The sequence below is a fragment of the Diabrotica undecimpunctata genome, chromosome 1, assembly GCF_040954645.1.
Source record: "Diabrotica undecimpunctata isolate CICGRU chromosome 1, icDiaUnde3, whole genome shotgun sequence".
NCBI classification, from domain to species: Eukaryota; Metazoa; Arthropoda; class Insecta; order Coleoptera; family Chrysomelidae; genus Diabrotica; species Diabrotica undecimpunctata.
The window spans coordinates 186,973,378-186,996,645 of record NC_092803.1 but is presented as its reverse complement, the minus strand read 5'-3'; the positions used below and the strand labels follow the sequence as shown (position 1 = coordinate 186,996,645).

Here is a 23,268-nt window from a genome sequence, read left to right as displayed (position 1 = left end):
AATCGGAACAAACACCGTCTTGTATATGGTCACTTTGGCTTTTTGGGATACTTCTTTTTTCGACAAAAACGTACTTTTAATTGCGTGGTACATCCGAGCAGCACTTTCTATTCTGGAACTTATTTCAGTTTCTTCAGTTCCTCTGTTCTCTATTTGTACTCCCAAGTAATTGTAAGTATCGACTTGTTCAAGTGTATTTCCGTTGAGTGTTTCTTCATTTTTCCCAAATATCACTAGATCGTCTGCGTATGCACACTCTAAGATCCACACTACCTCAAGATTTCTATGTCCTTTATATAATTTCAATGTTTCTGCTCTAGTTTCATCCAAGACGATATTAAACACTATGTGGCCTAGGACTCCTCCTTGACGTAGACCCTCATTTACTATGAACTCTTTGGATTCCATATTATTGGTTCTGATTCTGTTCCTTGCATGTCTATATGTACTCATAATGGCTTGCCTGAGTTTGATTTTCACACCTTTCTTTTTTAAACAATTGTCAATCACCTTCCTTGGAGTACTATCAAATGCCTTTTCCAAGTCTATAAAGGCTTGGTATAACTCAGTGCTTGAGTTTCGTGCGTTTTGTATTAGTTTCTTGATAGTAAAAATGTGATCTTGGATACTTATGCCTTTTTTAAATCCACTTTGTAATTGTTCCATTTTAGAATCAACTTTTTTCTAGTATTCTCTCATATACTTTGGATGGGATGCTCAGTAGTGTTATTTCTCTGTAGTTACTACATTTGCGTCTGTCTCCCTTTTTGAAAATGGGTAAAATAACTTTCACTTCCCATTTTTTTGGTATTCGGCTCTCGCTCCAAACCCTATTACATACTTTTGTTAGCAGTTTAATGCCCTTGTCGTCCATGTTTTTAAGCATTTCTGCTGTGATTTTATCAAATCCAGCCGCCTTACCTTTCTTAAGCTTTTGTATGATTTCTTTTGTTTCTGCTATAGCTATTTCGTCTTGAATTTGGTCTTCTTGCTCTACCTCTTCTGGTTCTTCTGTGATAATGTCTACATCGTTTTGGATATTTAGTAGATCCTCTAAATATTATTTCCATCTATCTAGGATGTGGTTATTGTCATCCAGTAAGTGTCCTTCTTTGTCCCTTATTTGCTTTGGTGTTTGTGGAGCCTTTTCGGTTCTTAAATTCTTAAGGGTTTTAAAGAATAATTTTTCGTTAGAGTGGTATTCTTCTTCTATCTTGTTTCCGAATTCTTCCCAACTTTTCCGTTTCGCTGCTAGTACCATATCTTTGACTTTAATTCTTTGCAGTTTGTATATTTGGTAGTTGTCTGCGGTTCCGTTCCTTAAATAATTTTTCCAAGCTATCTTCTTGGACTTCACTTCAGCTTTTATTTCATTGTTTCACCAGTTTGTACACTTTTTGCTTCTGTTATTTCTTGTTATTCCGCATGCTTGTTTACCACAGTTTAGGAGTGCTTCTTTCAGTATTTGCAAATTTTGGTCTGTCATAGTCATGTTCAGCGTCCTCTGTTAGTTAGTTTTTAACGTAGTTTTTAAACTTATTTGCTGTCTCCTTGTCTGCTGGCTTTTGTGACCTGATTACTTCTATAGTGGGTGTATCATGAGCTCCACTTGCTTTCTTGGCCTCTTTCGTTATTGATCCTTGTCGCACTCCCAAGCTGGTCCTGGCTACAACTAGGTAGTGGTCACTATATATTTCAGCTCCTCGTTTTACTCTCACGTGTTTAATACAGTGCCTCGATGATCTATTTACTAACACACAGTCTATGATGGATCTTTCGCCTCTACTTTTGACTTCTCTTGTATATTTATGTACATCTTTGTGTTTAAAAAATGTGTTAATTAATATTAAATTATTTTCTCTGCATATATCAATAATACAATCAATTAATACAATTTAATATATACAATTAAAAATCTCAAAATATGCATGTAAATATGCAGCGAAATTGGTCACAATATAATAATATAATAATTATAATAATAGAGTTTATTTATAACTCCAGGTCAAGATACTGTAAGAACTCGTTTCCATGAAGTTATTCTTTATAATAGAATACCATTCAGATGCCTACCTTTTTTCAGAGGTAATCATGCTGCAAGATTAGAGTGGTATCGACAATATCAAGAGTGGGATGACAATGACTGGGCTACAGTTTTATTTTTAAATTTCCATAATGTTTTTTCATTCTTTTAAAGGAATTTAGTCAATTCCTGCTTCTTCTTAGCCTTGCCACTTCTGTTAACTAAACTTCTCCTTGCAAATTTTTAATACGAAACCCTTTTTGTTTCCGGAACAGAAAAAAAACTTTACTTCACCGAAAAAACCAACCATATTTGATTTAATAACTATAAAATACTTGTTAAGAAGGGACAAAAATAATTATATTAAAAACATATATGTACAACTAGAAGAACATGCTGACCGCCCAATATCTAGAGAACTTTTCTCAAAAGTCAAGTATCTAGCGAGAGAATTCAAACCGCAGACACAGATCATTAAATATAATAGTGGAAATACCATAACAAACCCAGACGGTATCGCAGAGGTGTGGAAACGATATTGCGAAATACTATTTTCTAACAACGACCCAGACAATAATACAGAGAAAAGAAGGTATAAAAAACAACCTCAAATATTGAAATCAGAAATTGAGACGGCAATTAAAAAGCTAAAATTCAGAAAAGCAGAAGTAGAAGATGGAATAACAGCTGAAACACTCAAAGAAATAGGAGAATTAGGGACGGAAGTAATGCTTAGAATTTGCAATGAGATCTGGAATACCAGAAAGTGACCAGATGACTGGGGTAAACTCACGTTTATTTCCATATATAAAGATGGAACAAGAGAACATATCCTTAATATTCGTCAAATTTTCAAAAAATTCTCGAGAGTTTAACATAGAAACATATTTATGCTTTGTTAACTATTCCAAGGCCATCGATGTGGTAAAATGGAATAAAATGTGGCATATACTTAGAGAAATGGGTACGCCAAAACATCTAATCTATTTATTACAAAAACTATATGTAAATAATACTGCTAATGTAAGAGTTAATATTGTGGTTTCGAAAAACTTCAAACTAAAATCTGAAGTTCGACAGGGATGGATAATATCCCCTATTCTATTCGATATATATAGTAAACATATTATGCGTCAAGTTTCAAATAACTGTGGCAAGGTGGAACAACGATAGGAGGAAGAAAATTCAAAAACCTACGTTATGCTGATGACACTGCTATATTGGCGTCATCACCAGAAGAACTTAAACAAATTATGAATAGGTTAGGCATGGCAGTACGTAATATGGTTTGAAAATAAATATGCAGATAACCAAAGTGATGACAATCAATATAATCAGAAACAACCAGACAGAGATAAGAATCATGGCAGATTACGAAGTGGTCATGCAATTTAATTACTTAGGCTCCGCTATTACTAACAGTGGAGGATGCGAAGACGAGATTCGTCGACGCATCATAATGGCCAGATCGGCAACAGCCAAACTTACAAAAATTTAGAAGAACACTGGCATCACAAAAAACACAAAATTACGCCTTGTTCGATCATTGATATTTCCTATCGCCACCTATGCTTCAGAAACTTGGAAAATAAAAAAAAGCCGATTCAAAGTGTATAATGGCATTTCAAATGTGGGTCTACCGTAGAATGTTGTGCATACCATGGACCGCCCATCGCATAAATAATTCAATTCTAGCAGAACTTAACATAAAAACGAAACGTTTCACAATTAACAACCAAAATAGCGGGTAAAAGATCAAGAGGAAGATCTCCAGTACAATGGTCGGACCAAATAAAGGAAATGACTGGTTACTCATTCTCCAAAGCAAAACAACAAGCACAGGAGAGAGATAATTGGACAAAAATAATCAAACAAATTACATGACGCCACTACATCCTTACGAATTTATTTACAATTTACTAATGTTTGTATTTTGAAAACGATTTCCGAAGTGGAAATTGAAATGTCAATAAACGTACTTTAACCTTTAATTGTGGCTTATTCCCATTAAAACAGTAATTACTTTAAAATGCCACAAGAAAATAGCTTCATAACAATATCCTTACGAAGGAGAAAATATTGAGATGGATTTTATTCCATACAACCAAACTGCATGATAAAAAAGTAGAAATGAAATGCTGCCAATAAATCCTAAACGGATTAATAAAAACTATTGATTGATATTTTTTGGTCACGTATCATGTTTTTACCGTAAAGTAAAAACAAATTTGATTTTTCCTTTTCGTTTTAACGTCCCGTTGGTGTTCACCGTTTAGAGAAGAATTTATTTTCGAATAATTCCTTCTACCAATTTCCATACGTTCTCAATAAACAGTCAGGAAAACCCCAAGCACGGAATCGAATATTTTTAGTTTCATTTACGTTTTGAATGGAATTCTAGTTAAAATTCACAAGAATTTTCCCAACATAAAGTACGAAGGAAATTCAATTGAAAATAACCCCCTGGGCTCGTTTTCAACGGTTGGAGCTCGGTGTATAGAAAGCGGGAAATATATTGTTGCATCCCCGGATACTGGGTAGTCATGCTATCAATAATTGTTAGTAACGATCAAGAAAAAGAAAAATAGAGGTAAATTCGTAGAAATTCTGAGGTTTCAGTGCTGTTGGCAAACTTTTTACTAAACATCTAAAGCACAGATTTAAAATAAAAGTATCTGTTTCATTTTAACGCAACTGTATTTCTATCAAATTGCATCGCAAGACAATTAGCATGCTTAGGGTACAAATAAACTAGAGGTTAATGCCCAGTTCGCACTACGCTAGTATTTTAGTCGAGTAGCGAGTAATTTAGCAACTAAACATGTCTTCACAACAAAAATCTAGTCGAATAGATTAGTAAGTAATTTATTTGTGTTGATCCATTTTATTCCATATTTTTCGTGCAAGTAGGGGCGAATTATTCCTGAAAATAATACATGGTCGTATAAATAAAAAACTGGAAGAAGGAATAGATGATAGTCAGTTTGGGTACAGAAACGGACTAGGAACCAGAGAAGCGTTATTTACTTTTAATGTGTTAGCTAAAAGATGCATGGATATGAATGTTGATGTGCATGTTTGTTACGTTAATTTTGAAAAAGCATTTGACAAAGTGAGACATAAAAAATTAGTCCAAATTCTGAAGAAAAAAAAACATAGACCATAGGGACTTACGAATAATAACAAACCTCTACTGGAATCAAAGAGCACAAATCGTAATAGATAACAAACCCAGTCCAGAAATTGAAATCAGGAGAGGAGTTAGGCAGGGATGTATTATGTCCCCATTACTATTTATTGTATATAGTGAAGCCATTTTTGAAGAAGCATTACTATCTCAAAGTGAAGGAATAATAATTAACGGAAGATCTATTAACAACATAAGATATGCAGATGACACCGTAATTATGGCAAGCTCTGCTGAACAACTCCAATTACTGATAAACAAAACAAACAGTTTCTGTGAAAAATATTGACTAAAAATGAATATAAAAGAGACCAAATACATGATAATAACAAAGAAAACAAATATACCAACAAACATACATTTGGGAAATGTACCGATAGAAAGGGTTGATAAATACAAATACTTAGGAACCTGGATTTCAGACAATAATGATCAAACAACCGAAATAAGAGCAAGGATAGAAATAGCAAGAAATGCGTTTGTAAAAATGAAAACAATTCTCTGCAACAAAGACAAGACCTTAGATTAGAACTGAGAGTAAGAGCACTGAGATGCTACATGTTTTCGATACAAGTATTGCGAGATGGGCAAAGAATGCGAAATTATAAACACAATAAAAATAAGAAAGTTACAATATCTGGGACACGTAATGTGGGGACAGCGATATGAACTGCTAAGGCTGATAATACAGGGAAAAATAAGAGGAGGAAGGAGTATAGGAAGGAGAGTATCATGGTTAAAGAATTTAAGGGACTTGTTTAAATGCAGTTCTATAGAACTCTTCAGAGCAGCAGTAGATAGAGTAAAGATAGTGATGATGATATCCAACCTCCGATCGGGAGATAGCACTTAATGAAGAAGGGGCGAGTAGTACCCCCCACCATGTGTTTGTGCTCACTGTTTCGCCAACTAAACAAATCCGAACCATTCGAATTAGTTAAGTTGATTAACTGCCGCAAAAATGTTGTTTCACTGGTACTAAGAAACAGCTTTAAAAGTCAAATACAAATAAGAAAGTATAGAACTGTTTTTAGTTTTGATAGAGAATCGCAAAAAGGGTATATTTCCGCTGTATTTGAGAGGCAATTTTCATTAAAAGAAAATTTAGACAGATTTCAGACATTCTAAAACTGTCGAAGTATTCTTTGGGATCTTTCAATACTAATTCCTTCAGAGGACAATTGGTAGTAGTAGCCCACATAGTGTACGTGTGTATGTGTTGGTGTATGTGCGTTTGTGGTTTGTGTGTGTGTGTGGAGAGATGGATGATATTAGACAAAGGCGGCATGCCAGAAAAGAATCATAAAGTTTCAACTTGCATTCAATGCTTTAAATACAATTTGGAAAAGAAACGAATTCAATATATAACACCGGAGTGATTCCCACAGATTGACTCAAATCCATCTTTACCGCAATAACTAAAAACACAATGCGAGAAAATGCTCAGAATATCGATTAATTAGCCTAATGCGCCACACTCTTAAAATTTTCCTAAGAATACTTCACAACAGAATTAGACGCAAATTCGAAGAAGATCTCGAAGATACTCAATTTGGTTTTAGAAATGCTATGGGAACCAGGGAGGCACTTTTTGCGCTTAACATCCTATTACAAAAATACGGTGTGCAAAGAAAACATGTATTTGCATGCTTCGTGGACTTCGAAAAGGCATTCGATAAAGTACAGCATGTAAAATTAATGCATATAGTGAAAAATATCGGAATAGATGACAAGGATATTTATGTCATTAAAAATTTGTACTGGAATCAAACTGCTATCGTAAAAATTGGAGATAACTACACCGATGAAATCTCCATACAACAAGAAGTCAGACAAGGTTGCATTTTATCGCCAACATTGTACAATGTTTACTCGGACCAGTTATTTAAAAAGGCACTTGAGAGACAACCATATGGAATAAAAATCAACGGGGAACTACTTAATGTGATTCGATATGCAGACAATACAGTAATTCTGTCAGATAATATTGAAGGTTTTCAAATTCTGCTTGATCGTATTCATGAGGTAGTAGAGGAAATGGGCATACAAATAAACTCAAACAAAATCAAATTTTTAGTGTTTAGTCGTGACCTACATCCCAATGCAAAGCTTCAATCAAACGGAGTCTAAGTTGAGAAAGTTCACAAAATGACATATTTGGGAACTGTGATAACGGACCAACTAGATCCAGACATAGAAATAAAATGTAGAATAGCAGTGACTAAAACTACTTGTATAAAAATGAAGTCATTTATTTGCAATAATCTTCTCAGTATAGAATTAAGACAAAGAATAGTTAAGTGTTATGTTTGGTCCGTACTTTTGTATAGTGCAGAAGTGTGGACGCTAAAAGTATCGATCATGAACAAAATTGAAGCATTAGAAATGTGAGTTCATAGACGAATGCTGAAGATACTTTAGACAGCAAGGAAAACTAATGAAGAAGTACTAAGGAGCGTCAACAAAGATAGAGAACTGCTGAAGACTGTTAAACATCGAAAAATGTCTTATCTGGGACATATAGTAAGGGGAAGTCGATATAATATATTACAACTGATCCTTAAAGGCAAAATAGAGGGCCGTAGATTTGTACATACATACATTTTTGTACTTGGTGTAAAAATTTTCTGTGTACTAACAGAGCGACTTCTTCTTTGGCTCTGGTTTCTGTTGCAACACCACTGTAAATCATCAGATAGTTATCTAGCATAATTTAACCCTTTCCTTTTTTCTTCGTCCCTTGTAGTGCACATATGTCTATATTTTTTTCTACAAGCTTCTTTGTAATTTTTTGCTTTCTTGTGTTTAGAAACTTTACGTTCCAAGTACCGATGCGAAGTATATTTCTCGTTTTCCATAAATTTGTTGTCCTTTGTCTCGCTTTAGTCGTCGTAATGAAATCATTACTGTTCCGAGGCATAATCCTGTTTCTATGAGTTGTATGGTTTTAAAGACTATCAGTAGGGTGCTAACCTAGCTGTAAATCCCCTCCTCTTTGATCCGGGCTTGGGACAGGAAATAATTATGTCGAGCTACTCGATCCACCCAACAAAACTGCAGGCGGAGTAATATAAGTAACTAATATAAATAACTAAATAATTTTAAGATTTAATATACTGATCTTTAATATCACTTCAGAGAGCTGTTTGCTGTGAGAGCAAATAGATCAGTTACTGAGAGTTTTGACCTCCGAATTCTTTATAACTGAATCGATTCATTTGAAATTTTGTGTGTTGGTAAATAATTACTCAAGGAACAAAAGTTATATAGTGCCGATGTGCGCTTACACCCTGGGGGTGTTTGCCACCCCTTTTCGAGAATGAACATTTTTTCACTCAAAATAACCACGCTATTCGATAGAAGGACAAATTTCAAACAAAAAATGTAGTAAACATTTTTTTTGCTAGATCAATACTTTTTGAGTTATTCGCTGTTAAAAAGTGTCATTTTTCGTTAAAAAAAACATGTTTTTCAAAGGTTTTTTAAGAATAGCTCTGAAACTAAGAGTTTTATCAAAAAAGTGTAACGACTAAAATTAAAGCCCATAAAAAAACAAAAAGATTGGCTTTTTAATGAATATTTTCAGTTTAATATTAACTGAGTTATGGCTGTTCAAAGAAGGTTTGTTTTTGTTTTTGTCTTTCAACACGAGTATTTAACGTTAAATAACAGAAAACGGGTACATTTTTCGACAAAAACTCATATAATATTTTTGGAAGAGCTTGAAAAAACCTTTAAAATAAGTGGTGGTAAAAGTCCTTTGCACTAACTGTACGTGAGATACGATCAAAAAAACGATGGGTTTCTCAAATTTTTGTAAAAAAAAAACGTAATAAAACTAACGTCATGTTCACTAGGATTGAAATAAATTGTTTTCCTTATAGAATTCACTTTATTTTAGTGTTTTTTGTATGATCCAAAAGTTTAGCCACTTTAAAATACCCAGTTTTTGAAAAAAGTATGATTACATTTTTTTTTGTAAATATTAAAAAAAAATTTTTTTTTTATAAAAACTATAAAAGATACGTAAAAGATGACATAATACAAACAAATAGGTTTTTTTTTCAACAAAAATTTTCATTTTTTAATTTTTTTGTAGCTTAAAAAATAACGGAGATATAGTTGGTTGAAGTTTGCTTTATAGCGCATGAACTACTGGTCTCCGACCCTTTGACCCTTAACCCTTTAAACATGAGGATTTTAGAATATTTTAACATGCCTATACGTATAGCCCGTTAAATTACCTGTAAAATAGTTTTTTTATGCATGTTGTAGCATCAAAATTAACCGAGTTATGGTAAAAAAACCAATAGTACTTTTTAGAATAAATTTTATAGCATGGAAAATTTTTATAATTTGGAGCATTGGAATGTTTTCGATGGAACTAATAGACATTTAATAATATATACATATGCATCTATGTATATCTCTCTCTCCCTCTCTTACCAGCTCCAGAAGAACTGCTGAAAATGATTCTTTGCAATTGTACAAAAGGTTGCGGATTAGCGTGTGGCTGTCGGAGGCTGGGATTATTTTACAATGCAACATGCGGAACATGTTGTGGTGACAATTGCCAAAATTGTCCTCCAGTAAACGAAGACCAATTGGACGGTGAAAATTATGATTCCGATGATGAATAGATATTCATTTATTTTATATCTCGTTTTATATAAATATTATTTATTTTTAGTTTTTTGGAAAATAAAAAAATTGTAATATATTATAAACTAAATTTTTTTCTATTTATGTCCATGTCTCAGTTAAGGATTTAAGGATTTTATTTTCATCAAAAGGGGTTCATGTACGGGTTGAAAAAAGTAGGCTCATTTTATAAGTAAAAAATTAATTTTTGTCTACAAACAATGCACTCTAAAAATGTTTCAAATCGTTAAAAATATTTTTTAACTCATTTTTGACAAAGGGGGTGGTTGTGAGGGCTGAAATGTTGAAATTATAATAAAATGTTTATTTTATAAGCGAGAAATTAATTTTTGTTTAATAAAATGCACTCAAGAAATGTTTCAGACCAATAAAAATATATTAAATTAATTTTTTAAAAAAGGGGTTGGTTGTGAGGGTTGAAATTATAATAAAAAGTTATTTAATATGCAAAAAATTAATTTTCGTTAAATAAAATGCACTCAAGAAATGTTTCAAACCGATAAAAATATTTTTTAATTCATTTTTAATTCATTTTTGTCATAAGGGTGGTTGTAAGGGTTGAAAATTTCCAATAAATAAAATATTATTGTATAGCCAGGGTATTAATTTTTATTTGTATTTAAATACAAATTGAAATGTCTTATTTTTATAAAAAGTATTAGCTTTTAAGGGTTTTTAAAAAGTTTTAAGGGTTGAAAATTGTGAATAATTAATTTTTATATTAGAGAACACATTACAATATTTACCTTATGCGAATAAACAAGATTTAAGTGCATAAAATAATTAAATCCGTGTTTTTCCCAGTTTCTTCAATAAGGAGTAGTTTTCACCCCTTAAAAACAAAAAGCGCACCTAGAGCGTATATAACTTTTGAAGTGGAGGGTAAGATAAGCTTAATTTGAAATTTTCAGAGAAATCGATGCAGTTATAAAAAATTCGGAGGTATTACCATAGTTTAAGCCTCAGTAACTGGATTAAAAACGGTGTCACGTTGATGCTTCAGCTATTTAATTTTTGGGCAGAACCTTTGAAGCTATCTGTCGTTTTCTGATTTTCCTATCGATTTAAACGAAATTATTAAGTTTAAAATAATATAAGTTACTCAACATATTTTTAAAATGTTGTTTAAATAGTGTTGCAAATATAAAGGTGCGGCAATATTTATCCATAATTTATATTCGTGGTGGTTATCTCTAATAGTGCTGTTAGAATAGATACCCTACAGCTACCTTGTCTATAAACAACATGAAAGGACGAAAATTGATCATTGATGATGTAATCACGACATGATGTTGATAGTTAGGGCAATAACCAAAGCAGGGCTTGATGGATGGGAGAAGAGACACGGAAATTGAAAATTAATACTTAATTTGTTAACTCCCCAGTTTATAAACCCTTTCACGTTCAACAGTTAATGAAAACTCGTGATATAGGTACAAAATTAAAAGCAAACATAGGATTGCATGCTGTTAAAACATCTAAAATTGATTTTAACTTTTGAAATAAACTTTGGCTTTGCCCTAATTAACGGGCTTCTCTGTTTACGTAATTCTATAGAAACTTTAAATTAGAGATTAATTTATATTTTATGAGTTTTGTAAAAGTGATTCAACTTTAGTGCCTAAGGGTTTAACAAGTTCATTTTAGATTTATTTTGAATAAACGTGAACCTTTTACGACAAAGACACAAAGAGTTTTGACTCAGTTATAGAGAAGCGATGATGTCTCACTTATTATTAGCTGTATTTATTTATTGCTTTTAGTCTATATATGTTATTTTGGTAAAAATTTTTATTTATTCAAATATTTCTTATAGCTATGTGCTTATTTCACCTAAGGCGTATATTTTATTGTATCAGATGCTTTATTTCCCAGTTCCGTTTTTTTTTCGAATGGAACTTGAAATTAAAATGCGACAGAAAAATTTGCAATATCTCAGCTTCTATGGCACGCAAACCATTCATTTTTTTTAAACTGGGGTAGCTCGATAAAATAATAAGAACTGGGTTACTTTTACCTTCCGGAAAAATTTATTGAAAAGTTATTGAATTTAACTATTATTTATATTTGTACGGGTAAAAATCTCAAAATAAAAAGCAGACATTTGCAAACTACCTAAGAACTGTATTTATTCCCAATGAAACAACTGACCCCAACCAAGAGGAAACAATAAACCAAGTACTCAGTTTCATACCAGCTAGAATTGCCAGAAAGAAGATTTAAAAAAAAAGTGAAATAAAATTTATAATAACATTCAATATCAATCCTAAAAAAGCCACAGCCTACGATCTCATCATAAGACAAATATTAAGAGAACTTTGAAAATTAAAGGCAGATATCGAGCACAGTTTTATTAATTAAATCTTGCCCAAGTACTTTCGCTCCCTAGAGCATCTTCAGGGCTTGGGCAAGATTTACTTAATAAAACTGTGCTCGATATCTACCTTTTATTTTCAAAGTTCATTTATTCGAGCATTCAACCTTATATCAAAATATTAAGAGAGCTGTCGGAAAAAAGATATACATATCTAACACAATTATTCAATTCAATCATGAAAATCAACTATTTTCCATCATAATGAAAAGTAACTGAAACTGTAATAACACATATTTTAAACTCTCCAAAGTGTTCGAAAAACTTTTACAAACATGAGACCTCTCTTAGAAGACAAGGGAATAATTCCAACTCACCAATCTCACCAATATGGATTTAGGCAGAAACATTCTACCATTCAACAAGTACATCGAATAATAAATAGAATCCATAAAGACCTCGAGGCATCCAGATTTGATTCACCCTGTTTATAGACATAGAACAAACGTTTGACAAGGTATGGCACCAGAGGTTGCTCTATAAGCTGAGTTGTTTACCTCTAAACCATGACATACTACTAAAGTCACAATTAGATGTTTTACAGTCAAATACAACAATGAAATAACAAAATTTCAACCCATAATAGCGTGAGTCCTACAGGGAAGTGTACCTACTTCACACTGTTGACTTACCAACATCACCTGCCACAAGAACAGCTACCCTTGCAGATAATACGGCAATCTTATGCTCCAACAAGAATCCACACATCGTAGCAGAACTCCTACCAAATAACCTACATGAAGTCGAAAAATGGTTAAACAATGGAGAATTAAACCATGTGAGCAAAATGTCCATGAGCGAATGTCCACCAGTACGTACTAACCGCAAACAAATATCACAGAAAAATGTTGTAAAGTCTCTTGGGATTCACCTGGATAGAAAACTGACTTGAAAAAAAAACATATCTTACAAAAGAACAAAACTGGTTCATAAAGTGATCGACATATACTGGCTAATAGGAAAACAATCCCAGTTAACAACTCAAAATAAATTATTACTTCTTTACAATGCGATGTTGAAGCCAGTATGGACCTATGGGCATAGGGAACAGCATCAAAATCGAGATGCAGAAATAAATTATGTATAGGAAAGAAATTACATATCAAATAAAAAAATACAAGATTCGATTGCGAGAACACCCAAATCACGTAGCGAGGAATTTGATGCAGATTCTCACAGTGCATAGGTTAAAACGGCAAGTGTGAGCAAACAAAATTTTAGTGCTAATCATGTTTTTTCCAGAACCACTAATAGTTTAATAAACAAACATAAAAAGCGGTATATTAATGTATATGTTCGACACATGTCAATAGTTTAACTGACTTAAATATTATTTATTGCTTACTTTGTAAAAATTGCAGATTGTAATAAATTGGGATGACAATAAAAAAAGTAATATATATTATTTATATAAATATACATATAGACTTATTTTTAAGAAGTTTTTACAGTCTCTGAATAAATCGTTTTAAAATAAACGTTGAAACTAATCTTTTTGTACTGAAAGAATAATAAATAATTATTATATATTTATGTAAATAAAAAAACGGAGCTTGGACAGGCGATATTTTACGAGTACTCTCGCTTTAACGGGTAATACCTTTTTACTCCTTTTCAATATACGCTCCCTAAAAAATGGATCGTAAAATATAGATCTTCGTTCATAATTTGTTCAATTTTCATCCCTTAATGTTAATAAACAATAAAATAGGATTTTAAGAAATTAAATTGGCATCTTGGTTCCTATTGGAACTTGTTTTTTTTTTCTTAAATATTGTGTTTTTACCATCTTTTCAGTGAGCTTACATACATAAGCGTGACAAAAATTATTGAAATTATTATAAATGCTTATAAACTATCTAGTGATTTTACCCCGTCACCATGCTACGGGGAATCCAATCAATTGCATCTACAATCACTTCACTTAATTTTTTCTGTCTCCTATTTAAGGCTAACAAATAAGTCACTTTTGGAGAGTCGCTGAACATTTTTTCGTAAAGTCGTCTAATGAAATATAAGAATTTTCAAAAGAATTAAAATTAAATCACCTCCAGATAAATATTGTCATATCTGACAGATAGTTATCTAAAGGATAGACATTTATTTATAAAATGTACCCGCCTTTTCACGTCAAATTATTTGTTACTTATCTGTAAGATAAATATAAAATTTATTTCGGAACACTCCAATATTTAATTAATTGTCAAAGAAATCACAATAATGTTTTAAAATCTCTTTTGATTATACAATTTGTGGTGGCAAAAATAAATTAAATGATGTAAAGAAAAATTTAATAACGAATAAAAAAATAATACATGTTTAATGATTTTTCACAGGTTTTTCCATAACACTAAAATATTATATAAGATTAGCTCAAACATCTTCAACTTCAAAAATTTTAGTAATGTCTTCATTTAGCAATTTATCTTCAAAATTGTCTTAATTTTGATCTCTTGCTAGGTTATACTCGTAGAATGTTGCTGTAGATTCTATCTATCTATACAAGCATTTTTACAGCTGTCGCCGCCTTCCTTCTTTCAGCCAACGTCTCCAGTCCTTTCTGTTCTGCCATTCTCCATCTCTAAGGTCTCGTCTTTCCATGGCCTCGTCCACTTCATCCCTCCATGATATTCGTGGTCTACCTCTTTTCCTCCTTCCTATTGGACTCCAATCCGAAATCTTTGCTATCCACCTTGTATGATCTGTTCTTCTCACATGTCCATACCAAATTAAACGATTTTCTTCGATGTAGCTGAGTATGTCTTGTTCTACTGCCATTCTTCGTTTTATCTCCTCATATCTGATGCGATCCATTTTTGTCACTCTGTAGCTTCTTCTCATGAACTTCATTTCAGTTGCTGTGATTTTGGACCTTTTTGTTTCGTTTATTTATTACCCAATTCTCTGCTCCATACGTCATTATACTGCGTACCAAGGTGTTATAAATTATCTTCTTTGTATTTTTGTTAATCTGTCTATCCCACAGTACCCCGTTCATTTGTTTATTACATGTTCTTGTCTGTGCTAATCAGCTGGTTATCTCTTGCTTGGTGGTTCCATTTTTTGAGAGTATGAATCCTAAATATGTGAATTTGTCAGTGCCGTTAATTTCCCTATTATCGTCCATTTGCAAGTTTCTCACTGGTTCTTGCTCTGTTGTTAAATATTCGGTCTTTTCTAGATTTATTTATACTTCATTTTTTGTGTATTCCTTTTCTAATTTTCGGAGCATATAGCACAGATCTTCTTCATCTTGAGCCGTTACCACTTGGTCATCTGCAAAGCTTAATGTGTACAAGAACGGATTGTTATTCCCATCCCTTCACATTTCCTTTTCCATGGTTTTAATATTTGTTCGAGGAATATCTTGAATAGTGTCCGAGATATAGAGCATCCCTGTAATAAGCCTTTTGTGGTCTTAAATTCGTTGGAGTATTTATTGCCGGTTTTAACTTTTACCTTGTTGTTGTTGTAAAGGTTTTTTACGGCTTCTATTAACCTCTAAGTTATTCCGATTTCCTTCATCGTGTTCCATAGTTGTTTTCTGGGGACCGTGTCATATGCCTTTTTTAAATCTATGAATGCCATGTGTACTGGTCTATTTTTTGCCATTTTTTTTTTCAATTAATTGTTGGAGTGTATAAATGTGGTCTATGCTAGATCTTCCTGCCGTGAACTCCGCCTGATTGGAAAGGTTAAATCTTTTTAACATTACAGCCACTTCCACTGAATGAAATAGTACCTAAATCTTCTCTTCCCTACATTAAAAGTTATGTTGTATATCTGGCCCTAATATGAGAAAGTGGATCGTTTACTGGACTTTCTTTTAAAATCAGAATATTCTTGTAAGAAACCATTACTATTATCTCCATTTAAACTTCTTATCAAGAATACAGAACTATTTATTCCTCCCTGGTAGGTACCTAGAAAAACATATCCAAGAAGTATTACGAAATCGTCAGAATTTAAAATCAATATTCCATTCCAGAAAATTTTGAAAATTTCCTACTACACCCAGGATATTTTGTATACTTACTATTTTTTATAGTCTTTTTTATATAATTAAATGTATTTTATAATTATTAAAAGAATCTGATAATCTATGTACTACGTGCATATTTTTCAATTTGGAGTCCGATACCACTATTATTGAATAAATAGCAGCAATATATCTTGAAAAATGTTAATTATTCCATTTTTTAATTATCAAGATTATAAAAATATTGAATTCCTAAACTAAGTTAACGAAAATATGTATACACCTACTTTTATAATAATTTATTAACAACTATTTACAATATTTTCTCAGAATATAGATCACTGTCGGTTTACTTAATCTTAACCTTTTAAAAATGTCTTTATCATTACAAAAATTAAAATGTTCAATTCTTAATTAAATATTATATTCTCGCACTAAGTTTATAAACATTAAACATCATACTGATCATACTCTCCGGTTTCATTAAATTTTTTAATATCCATGTTTCTAACCTACACTAAACAACAATATTTAGGTTATATTTTTGATTTTGCGATAACCTATAACATAATTACCAACTACAATAAACACAATTTATTTTCCAGATAACTTTTTATTCAGTACTTTATTTGGCAAATAAGTATTTTATATGTCATTTAATTTTAATTTACTTTATCTATCAGCTCATCTTTTCAGATTTCTTTCCTAGGTGACGCTAGAATTTTAAATCTAAACTAACATAAAACTTTAAATTATTTTTTATTAAATTGTACCTTTAAAATATTAATAATATTTATTTATTTATTAATTATATTAATATGTAATTAATATTTTTTGTATTATTAATTAAACGTATTGTTTCAAAAACCAAATATGATTGACTCATAGGTTGAAATGTCAGTATTTCAGACCTCTTTGTTCAGATGGCGTCGTTAGTTTACTGGACAAACGGTATGACTTGCCATCATAACGTTTTATATAGATAGCTCTTTTTCAAACGGTTTTTTTAATAACAATTTAGATAAAATATTGTATTTTTTTTAATATATATTAAAACCGAAGCCTCAAAGTATCGAATGCGATCTGCTGAATACCTCTAGAGTCAGTGGTTGGTCACAATGCCGGTATCCAAACTCACGAACACACCCTCTCTCGAGACGCGACCTTTCCTTTCGATGATCAAATGACAACTGCCCCTTTCTCCCATACATCGACTATCAATTCTTCCATTCAAAAAAAAACTGTCCAATCAAAAAGCTTTATTTTGTTTACAATCATTAAGAAAAAAACCCCATTACTGTTTCCATAGAAACTAAAATTTTTGCTTTAAAACTGGCTTTCTCTTTGGTTACAAATACATAATTCATTCCTATAACAAAAGATAATTACAATATCTTAATCCAAGGTTATATACAAACAATGAAAAGATTATAATGAGTATGGGCTTTCTAATTCTATATAAAAAGATTTTACTTGCGAGTAAAATGTTTAAAAATCAGTTGCTGACAGGCAAAACTTTCTGTTAATATAATCTTATCTTAATCTACTACATAAATTTTGTTTACCAGGGTGTCTTGAAAATTTATTTAAATGGTCTATTTATAAATTTTTATTTTTCTCCTTGGCTGATAAAATGAAAATCTTAACCAAGTGGGGATACATTTTTAACAATGACGTCTCTATGGACGGTCTTTCTGTGACAAACTTGCAAATGGAAGTTGCCAAAAGTCGAGAGTTAATTTCGTGGAATTAACTACGGCTTGATTTATATGTGACATTTTCACCCGACAAGGGTCACTTTTAATCCGAGTGCGAATAAAAGATTAGGGCAACCTCCAAGGGATATCGGGGATTTTTAAACAGATGTTTCGTTTCAGCCAGAACATTTGTTATTCTAACCAAGCTATTAATTAAACAGTTGACTACAAATGCACTGAACTAATCAGTAATATATTTGTCGTAAGCGAAACCAAGAATTAAAGTGTATAGTCTCACAGAGACGAGAGCTTTAAACAAAGAAATAATAAGGCAAGGTGGCTCCATATCATCAAAACTATTTATAGAGCACGTAGAAGGTGTTTTAAGAGACCTAAATCTGCAAAGACGATGATACTGCTTTGTTAAAAGATGGAAAAGGTAAATGTTAGGAAAAATTCAATTAAATAGGCGAGAATAAAATATGATCCTAAGAAAGAACTATCAGAAAACAATCTGTATATTATGATAAAATTTAGAAGAATATTAGCCTAGTCAGCAATAAAAAAATTTAAAAACATATTGTTCATTTTAATAGATAAAAAATTTGTATAATTCCCTAAAGCAAGTCATTATTATCATCATTACTGGCTCGACAACCCTTTTTGGGTCTTGGCCTGTTCCAGGATTCTTCTTCATTCTGATCTGTTTCGTGCTTTTTTTCAGTTTTTTATTTTTAAGGTTGTTATATCATTTTCTATTTGTTCTAAGTATCTCAGCTTCGGTCTTTTTCTTGTTCTTTTTCCTACTTGCATCTGTTTGAATATTTTGTATTGTATTTCGCCTTCTTTCATTATTTCTACATGTCCTATCCAACGCAGCCGTCCTATTTTAATGAATGTTATAATATCCCGATCCTGGAATATTTTGTATAGTTCAGAGTTGTATCTTCTTCACCATATTCCGTTTTCTTTTGTGCCCTTATGTACCTATGTTTCGCAAGATTTTTCTTTCGAAGGTGACTAACAACGTTTCCTCTCTTTTAGTGTCTAGGTTTCTGAGCCGTATGTGAGTACCGGTCTTATTAGGGTTTTATATATTTGGCATTTTGTTTTTCTTGCGACGTTTTCTGATCTTAGTTGCCTAATTAAGCCATGGTAACATTTATTTGCAATAAATATTCGCCTATTCACTTCCTCCGTAACGTTATTATCAGACGTGACTAGGGATCCCAAGTATATAAAGTTTTTTACCCCGTCTATGTTGTATTCTCCTATTGTTCTATTTTGTGGCTGCCTTATTTCTGCGTTTTTACTTACCTGCATATATTTTGTTTTGGTCTGATTGATTTTAAGACCACTATTTTGTGCAGCTCGTTCTATTTGGTTGTATGCCTCTATCATTTCTCTTTTTGATCTTGCGATTATGTCAACATCATCTGCAAATGCTAGTATTTGCACGCTTTTATTAATGATTATTCCTCTTGTATTGACTGTTGTGTCCCTCAGTATTTTCTCGAGTACGATGTTGAACAAGATGTATGATAGAGCGTCTCCCTGGCGTAGTCCCTTTTTCACATCTATTGTTTCCGTTAATTCATTTTGTATCCGGATTCTGCTTTCTAGTTTTGGAGATTCTTTTATCAGTTCTATTAGTTGTGTTGGTATATTAGATTCTTTCATTGCTTTTATTAAGAATTCTCGGTTTATATTATCATATGCGCTTTCAAAGTCTATGAAGAGATGATGTGTGTCGATGTTATATTCACTTGTGTTGGATTGATACATCATTTATTTTGCAACATAGCATACACATAAAATAAGACTTAGATGTTAATATTGAGAGTACATTAGATGTAAGAGCAAATACTTACCATGTCGGCATAGTATTATTAGGTTTTATTCCTGGTTTTTTCCTCATGATTTACTATGGGATCACTAACTTTACTGTCATCATGGCATGTAGTTATCTTTTTAAAGACAAATCGCATGCTATGATTTTTCTGACAGATATTCTTAAGTTAAAGTTGATTTCATGTAATTGAATGAACCATCTTACTATAAAGTGCTCCCACTCAACCAAAAATATTTTTAATATCATTTTAAAGTAATCTACTTTAAAATGTATAATATATGTATGACTGGTCGATATGAATAAGTCAAACAAAATTAAATTATTAGGAGAATTCTTTTACCGTGTAATAATTTGCTAAATTTTCATAAGTATTTTGTATTTTGAGAACAATTTCCAAATTGGACTTCCAAAGTGTATCAGTAACGTTATTGAGAAATATTGAGATATTGTGAAAAGAAATTTATAGAGATGACTTATAGAGGTTAGGTATAATTATTATAAGAACAATTTAAAAATAAATTATAAAAAAACACTGAATGTTGGTGAAATATTGAGATGACAGAAATCGAAAGTCAGAATTGCCAGACTTTGAAATAGACAGATGAAACTTTAAATTGAAAACTAAGTGCCAACTATTTTTAGAATAAAAGTAGTAAAACAAAACAAAAATTTAGCAAACGAATAAAATAAAAAAAATGGATTAAAATCATTATTTAAACAAAAATAACAAACACGTAATATTTAGAATGTTACAATCGTTTAAGGAAATTTTCAAAAGTTGTGGATATGTCTGCATCTCAAATGTCTTCAGCTTAATTTGTAGCATTTCGATTTTCTTTCGTACATGTTTAAACACCGATATATATTTTCAATCTTTGTACGTCACTGAGATTAAACATTTTTAGTTTTGTTTATATAACACAGATGGGTATTTCTATGGTATTTTTTTGATGTTGATCCCGCGTAATATTGCGCGTCAAATAAATATTCTCTTATGTAGGGAGGCGATCGATTTTTAAGAATGATGTCACTCTCGGTGGAATCGCTGCCAAAGTCAGTCGGTTTTATTGTTTAGTCCGAATTTTCTTCCAATTTGTTATTGTTTATTCGTTGTTAGTTTTGTCATCGGAAAAAATGTGTAGTATAGTAGCAATGTGGAGTTTAAGTGAAGGTTAAGATCTTAATTCGGAAGAAATAGCTTGCGGCGTGTGGTTCTTCAAAGCCGGCAATTTTTTTGTGTAGAGGTGAATTTCTTGAGTTAATCACCGATTTGTTGTGCTGTGTCCTATAAAGGAGTTTTGTAAAGCAGCGTTAAAACAATTTGACAAGGCCTATATGGTTTTAAGCAGGAGCGTTTGAGAGGCCGAGTTTTGAAGATTGTAGTTTGTTGTCATCCAGGGTAATCCGAAGCTTGAATCAGTTCTAACTTCTCAAGAATTGTCCACCTCCACGGTCCAATTGTTCATTTTTATGTTCCATGATTTGTATGGGACACAGTTGTGTTTGTTTGCAGTGTTTTGATCCAGTTCCAATCCCAAAAACTTTCTTAAAGGAAATACATCAGCCAGAGTGATATAAGGAAAGAAAAGCCTTTCTTTTCATCAAGCAAGAAAATTCTTTTAAACAGCGTCCATTTCAAATAGTTTAGGAATCTTCTTAATGTTTTGTTGTCCAGGAAATCTATGGAGGCATTTTTTGATATTTTTCTTTGTAGTTACCCCATTCAGTCCCCATTTTATTCACTTACTTACGACCCAGCTCTAGCCAAACCAAGAATGGCTGTTCTCAAACGTTTTGGTTTGTTTGCTTACCTTATCTCCAGTCCAGTAACTGCTCAGTCCCCTGTTTAAACCCCTTATAAGTGATACCGAATGTGGTAGGCAAATTATAACCGCGTCAAATTATGCATTGCTTATTTAGAGTCCACGCTTCTACACCAACTGGGAAAAAGTCAAAAATAACATAATTAATGCAGCAACAAAATCACTTGGAGAGAGGAAAGTAAAAAATACTAACCTATCAAAAATGGTAAAAACATCATGGTTTATAAAGGAAGTGAAGACAAAATGTGAAAAAAAGATGAATGAATTTTTACAATACAGGCACAAGAAACGCAACAGGCATATAACCACTATAAACGAATTAGAAATGAAATGAATACTTTAGTTAGACAAATAAAAAGAGAACACTGGCAGAGCTTCCAATCCACAACAACGAAGGACCAGATCTGACCAAACAAATAATAAAACTAATCCAAAAAATAATGGAACAAAACAGAATTTCTCAAGAATGGAGATCAAGCATCCTAATACCTCTCTTTAAAAAGGGAAACCAATCGAACCCGGAAAATTATACAGGAATTAATTTATTCAACACAACACTAACATTAATAAATAACCAAAGTGATAAATAAACTGAATGAAATTATAACTCTAGCAGAAAAAAAACAAGGTTTCCTGGCAACAGGATAAGACAGGGAGATTCCCTAAATCTTCTGTTGTTCAACCTGATTATGAATGAAATAATAAAAAACGTAAGAACTATGCAGACGACGCGATACTACTTTCTCGAAGTGAAGATGATTTACTACGTATGTTACACCAATTTATTATAACCGTCAGAAAATTTAACATGTTAATTTCTCCAAAAAAAGACAAAATGTATGGTTATAACAGCAAATTTACTAAGATGTAAATTGGAGTGGAAGGTCAGATAATAGAATAAGTGATGGAGTTTAAATATCTAGTCATCACATTATTTAGCTACGGAAAGTTCGAAACTGAAGTGGAAGATCAAGAGAATAAAGCAAACAGTAAGAAAAATTGATGGTAAGACACTATGGGACAGAGCTTGAAGTACATATATATGACGTAGATGCAAGGTGAAGAACATCAAGACCTGGGTAAGAAATAGAAGACCAAAATGGAACGCCGAATCATTTAAGCCGAATGACAATAAATAGAGTAATAAAGACGGTAAGAGACGGTTCCCCAATAGGAAGACGATCAGTAGGAAGACCACGAATACGATGGAACGACAACTTACTGCAGGCACATTTAAAAACAGACAGAGTCACGTCTACATAAAAAGAAGAACAACAAAAAGAAAAAGCTTTTACACCGGACAACAAGAATGAGAAAACATTTTTTCTACGTACTTTCAATTTTAAGCTTAGGTTTCGACTACACAGTATTCAGTATATTTTATGTTTTTAAACGCGTTAATCATGTTTATTTCTCAGCTGTATTCATTTGGCTCATTAATAGTTGGTCCCACGTAATTGTAATTTTGTCTATATTCGTTTATGTCTTACATAATATCTTCAACCTAGTGTTAATCGATCAGAGTGAATTAGAGTGTTAGCTGGTATCGAGAAGTCATCCCGTCGTAAAAAGAAAAAATACATCACGTCGGCTTGGAAGGTTTAGCCAAGGATTATCTTCAAGTATCCGGTCTGAGTAAAATTTCGGATCTCTTTGTTAAGACTTTAAGTG

At 32.1% G+C, this 23,268-nt stretch overlaps 1 protein-coding gene across 3 annotated transcripts in view; it reads left to right on the top strand.

The window, feature by feature from the left end:
- Positions 1–23,268, top strand: part of KaiR1D (Kainate-type ionotropic glutamate receptor subunit 1D) — a 362,951-nt gene that overhangs the window by 170,171 nt on the left and 169,512 nt on the right. The gene's annotated exons all lie outside the window — the stretch shown is intronic.